The following is a 6,000-nucleotide window of genomic DNA, read 5'->3' as shown; positions in this document are numbered from 1 at the left end:
TCACCATCACCACCACCATCACCACCATCACTACCATCACCACCACCACCATCATCACCACCATCACATCACCACCATCACTACCATCACCACCACCACCACCATTACCACCACCACCATCACCACCACCATCATCACCACCATCACCCCCACCACCACCATCATCACCATCACCACCATCATCACCACCATCACCATCACCACCATCACTACCATCACCACCACCACCACCATTACCACCACCACCACACCACCATCACCACCACCATCACCACCATCACCACCACCATCATCAACCATCACCACCACCATCATCACCACCACCACCATCACCACCATCATCATCATCACCATCACCACCACCATCATCACCACCATCATCACCACCATCATCACCACCACCATCACCACCATCATCATCATCACCATCACCACCACCATCATCACCACCTTCACCACCATCACCATCATCACCACCATCACCATCACCACCATCACCACCATCAACATCACCACCATCACCACCTCCACCATCACCACCATCACCACCACCATCACCATCACCATCACCATCATCACCACCACCATCACCTCCACCATCACCACCACCACCACCATCACCATCCACCACCACCACCATCACCACCACCATCACCACCACCACCACCATCATCACCATCACCACCACCACCACCACCATCACATCATCATCACCTTCACCACCACCATCACATCATCATCACCATCATCACCACCATCATCACCACCATCACCATCACCACCATCACACATCATCACCACCACCACCATACACCACCATCACACCATCACCACCACACCACCACCACCAACCATCACCACCACCACTCACCCATCACCACCATCACCACCACCATCAGCACCACCATCATCACCATCACCACACCATCATCACCACCATCACCATCATCATCACCACCATCATCACCACCATCACCACCATCATCCACCACCATCATCACCACCACCACCATCATCATCACCATCACCACATCATCTCCACCACCATCATCACCACCACACCATCATCATCACCATCCACCACCATCACACCACCATCCATCACCATCACCACCACCATCACCACCACCATCACCATCACCACCATCATCACCACCATCACACCACCATCCATCACCCATCATCACCACCATCATCACCATCATCACCACCACCATCATCACCACCATCAACCACCACCACCATCTCACCACTCACATCACCACCATCATCACACACCATCATCACCCCACATCATCACCACCATCATCCATCCATCACCATCACCACCACCATCATCACCACCACCATCACCACCATCATCATCACCATCACCACCACCATCATCACCACCACCATCACCACCACCATCACCACCACCATCACCACCATCACCACCACCATCATCATCATCACCATCACCATCACCACCACCATCATCACCACCACCACCATCACCACCATCATCATCATCACCATCACCACCACCATCATCACCACCATCATCACCACCATCATCACCACCACCATCACCACCATCATCATCATCACCATCACCACCACCATCATCACCACCATCACCACCATCACCACCATCACCATCATCACCACCATCACCATCACCACCATCACCACCATCATCACCACCATCACCACCATCATCACCACCATCACCACCACCATCACCACCACCATCACCACCACCATCACCATCACCACCATCATCATCACCACCACCACCATCACCACCACCACCATCACCACCACCATCACCACCACCATCATCACCATTACCACCACCACCATCACCACCACCATCACCATCATCACCATCACCACCACCATCACCACCATCACTACCATCACCACCACCACCATCACCACCACCACCACCATTACCACCACCACCATCACCACCACCATCATCACCACCATCACCCCCACCACCACCATCATCATCACCATCACCACCATCATCATCATCACCATCACCACCACCATCATCACCATCACCACCACCATCATCACCACCATCATCATCACCATCACCACCATCATCACCACCATCATCACCATCACCACCACCATCATCACCACCATCACCATCATCATCACCATCACCACCATCATCATCACCATCACCACCACCATCATCACCATCACCACCATCACCCCCACCACCACCATCATCATCACCATCACCACCATCATCACCACCATCATCACCACCATCATCACCATCACCACCACCATCATCACCACCATCATCACCATCACCACCACCATCACCACCATCATCACCAGCATCATCATCACCACCATCACCACCACCATCATCACCAGCATCATCATCACCACCATCACCACCACCACCATCATCACCACCACCATCACCACCACCATCACCACCACCATCACCACCATCACCACCACCACCATCACCACCACCATCACCACCATCACTACCATCACCACCACCATCACCACCACCACCATTACCACCACCACCACCATCACCACCACCATCATCATCACCACCACCATCACCACCACCATCACCATTGTCCATACCACCAACCATCACCACCACCACCATCACCACCATCACCACCATCACCATCACCACCACCATCATCACCACCACCATCACCACCACCATCACCATTACCACCACCACCATCACCACCACCACCATCACCACCATCACCACCACCACCATCACCACCATCACCATTACCACCACCACCATCACCACCACCATCACCACCACCATTACCACCACCACCATCCACCACCACCATCACCACCACCATCACCACCAGCACCACCACCATCATCATCACCTGAGCCAACCTCTCACCTCAGAGCAGATTCCGCGGCCTCCACTCGTGACGTCACTGCTTCCTGCTCCGCCAGTGATGTCACCACCGCATCCTCTACTCTTGACATCATCGATTCATTTAACCCCGGCGACGTCAGCAACGCTTCCGCCTTTCGTGACGTGACGTCAAAACTTTTTTGATACACCGGTGACGTCACTGCGGCCTCCACTCCTGACCTCACTGATTCCAGCAACAACCGGAAGAGTCACAGCTAGCTGATAAAGCGATGACGTCACCGTGGCTGGACTCACAGAGACCCTCCAGTTTACAATTCGCGTGATGACGTACAATCATTGTGTTATTCATATTCTTAGCTCTTTCGGTAAAGTCACGTTGAAGGGAAACAATAAAATAATAAAATATATATGAAACAATAAAAATTCCCACGACGTTTCGACCGTTTGTGTTATAGTCGAAACGTCGTGAGAATTTTTTATTGTTTTATATATTTTTATTATTTTATTGTTTCCCTTCAACGTGACTTTACCGAAAGAGCTAAGAATATGGATTACTGCAGTCACAAAAGCTTTAAATAAAAAATCATTGTCTTCCCTTCCGCGGTCGCGTCATCCGTCGATTTAGACCGGACGACGTCACGTCTGTCTTGTTCGTGTAACAACACGATTGAGGAGTGGTGACGTCCCCTGGGTCTCTGTGAGTCTCTGTGGTTCTCTGTGGGGTCTCTTTGAGTCTCTGTGGGGCTCTGTGTGTCTCTGTGAGTCTCTGTGGGTCTCTGTGTGTCTCTGTGAGTCTCTGTGGGTCTCTTTGAGTCTCTGTGGATCTCTGTGTGGGTCTCTGTGACTCTCTGTGAGTCTTTGTGCGAGTCTCTGTGTGTCTCTGTGAATCTCTGTGAGTCTCTGTGGGTCTCTGTGTGAGTCTCTGTGGGTCTCTTTGAGTCTCTGTGGATCTCTGTGTGGGTCTCTGTGACTCTCTGTGAGTCTTTGTGCGAGTCTCTGTGTGTCTCTGTGAATCTCTGTGAGTCTCTGTGGGTCTCTGTGTGAGTCTCTGTGAGTCTCTGTGGGTCTCCGTGTGGGTCTCTGTGTGTCTCTGTGAGTGTCTGTGGGTCTCTGTGTGAGTCTCTGTGTGGGTCTCTGTGAGTCTCTGTGGGTCTCTGTGTGAGTCTCTGTGTGAATCTCTGTGAGTCTCTGTGTGGGTCTCTGTGAGTCTCTGTGGGTCTCTGTGTGAGTCTCTGTGTGAATCTCTGTGAGTCTCTGTGTGGGTCTCTGTGAGTCTCTCTTTCATAGTTTTCATTTCATAGTTTCATTTATTTGGTATAGCCCTGTGAGCCATGTGGCTCTTGAATCGGGTGCAACCGCAGCAAACAAAAAACTAAAACATGAACAAGAAAACATCTTAAAGTGACTATGTGACTGTGCAAACTTAAAATCCAGGAAAAAACAGCAAAATGTTCCTGAAATAGCACCGTACACCAACGCTGTGTGCAAAAATCCCAGTGGGATGCAAGGCAAACAACAACAACAAGAAAACTTAGATTAAGGCCATCAGTCTAACTCCGTACTACAATAAACAAAAACATGGCCAAACCAAAAAAACTTTTATAAATCACCAAAATAAAGCCATAAATGCAATGTAACAGTGATCATAGGAACTGTGACCGAATTTTTTAACAATAAACTACATAAATAACATCTAACACCAAACCCTAGAGCCACAGCTGGCTGCATGATTCACTCCACAAACAAAAGGAGCATCAGTCGGAGTATCACATTTTTCAATGCGCCTTTAAGATCAGCACACTAAATCAAAATACAGATAATACTTTGCAGCGGTCATCCGGAGCGAAACATTTTATTTATTTTAGGCCACTGAATAGCAGTGGCAGCTAGGGGTGTACAACTCCTCTAGAGCAGTTTTGAGTGAAGATCTCATAGGTAGTGATTCAACTTGCAGTTTATTGGCAATAGCATTCCAGACCCTGGCGGCATCAATAGCAAAGGCCCTTCCTCCGGTTTTTGTACGGCAATAGGGAATGTGAATCTGGTAGATGAGCGAAGACCTGAGGTCTAATTTGTTCTTTGAAACAGAGGAGATCCAGTAGGTAGTCTGCGGATTTGTTTGTAAGTACATCGTGAATAAATAATATCTGGTGCACAAGCCGTCGAACATTAAGAGATGTTAAGTTTGACCCAATGTAGAGATCACAGTGGTGAGTCCTATATGGGCAGTTCAATGTAAATCTTAAAGCCGAGTGATAGATGGAATCAAGCTTCTTCAGTACTTGGGGCTGATTTATACACGATGTCACAGTAATCAAGTAGAGGCAGTATGGTAGCTTTGATCAATTCCAAACGGAACATAGAGGGGAAGCAGTGCTTGTGTCGATACAGTAAACCAATTTTTATTTTTTGTCTTTTAACCAATATAATCAATGTGATCTTCAAAATTCAGTTTTGAATCCAGAATGACCCCAAGATACTTATAGAACTTGACTTACTCTATTTGATCATTATTTAAGGAATGTAGTTTGGGAAAAATAACTTCCTGCTTTAGTCCCGGTGAGAAGCATAGCACCTTGATTTTGGAGGTATTTAGGACTAGTTTAAAAGCAACTAGCTGATGTTGTAGTTTGTTGAAATCACCCTGGAGCTTAGCAATCACGTCATCTGGGGAGTGGCCAGCAGTAATCAGTATCGTGTCATCTGCAAAAAGATTTACCCTGGAATGATCCAGGTCAGTGCCCAAGTCATTGACATAAAGAGAGAACAAGAGGGGGCCGAGGATGGAACCCTGTGGAACCCCTTTTGTTATCTTAACACTGTTTGACCTCCAACCATCTGTGAATACAGTTTGGGTGCGAGAAAAGAGGTAATGTTTTTACCATTTTTCTGTGTTTTTGGAAAAACCGGGGCAACTTAGTTTACCAAGCTGGGTGTTGTGGTCTACTGTATCAAAAGCTCTTTGGTTCTATTGGGTAAAGTCACGTAGGTGAAAATAAAATAACAAAAAATCACGACGTTTCGGCCACAACACAAGCGGCCTTCATCAGGTGAAGGGACGAGACTGTCTGGTAGGACAGCGCTGGAGTGGAAGAAGCCACGCTTAGATCACGACCTTTAAG

The 6,000-nt window shown here is 48.4% G+C and overlaps 1 protein-coding gene across 2 annotated transcripts in view; it reads left to right on the top strand.

Annotated features, from left to right (window-relative positions):
- The first annotated feature begins 3,058 nt into the window (after nt 1-3,058).
- LOC116958083 (uncharacterized) overlaps nt 3,059-6,000 on the top strand; it is a 42,332-nt gene continuing 39,390 nt past the window's right edge. For both annotated transcript variants that reach the window (XM_076064936.1, XM_076064937.1), the window contains exon 1: nt 3,059-3,575. The gene's annotated coding sequence lies outside the window, so the exon portion shown is untranslated. The remainder of the gene's footprint in view (nt 3,576-6,000) is intronic.

The sequence above is a fragment of the Petromyzon marinus genome, unplaced genomic scaffold (assembly GCF_048934315.1).
Source record: "Petromyzon marinus isolate PM22_M1 ecotype Great Lakes invasive population unplaced genomic scaffold, UKy_Petmar_22M1.pri1.0 PM_Scaffold_9, whole genome shotgun sequence".
Classification (NCBI taxonomy): domain Eukaryota; kingdom Metazoa; phylum Chordata; class Hyperoartia; order Petromyzontiformes; family Petromyzontidae; genus Petromyzon; species Petromyzon marinus.
Note: the sequence above shows the minus strand (reverse complement) of the source record. Positions and strands in the feature narration are given on the sequence as shown.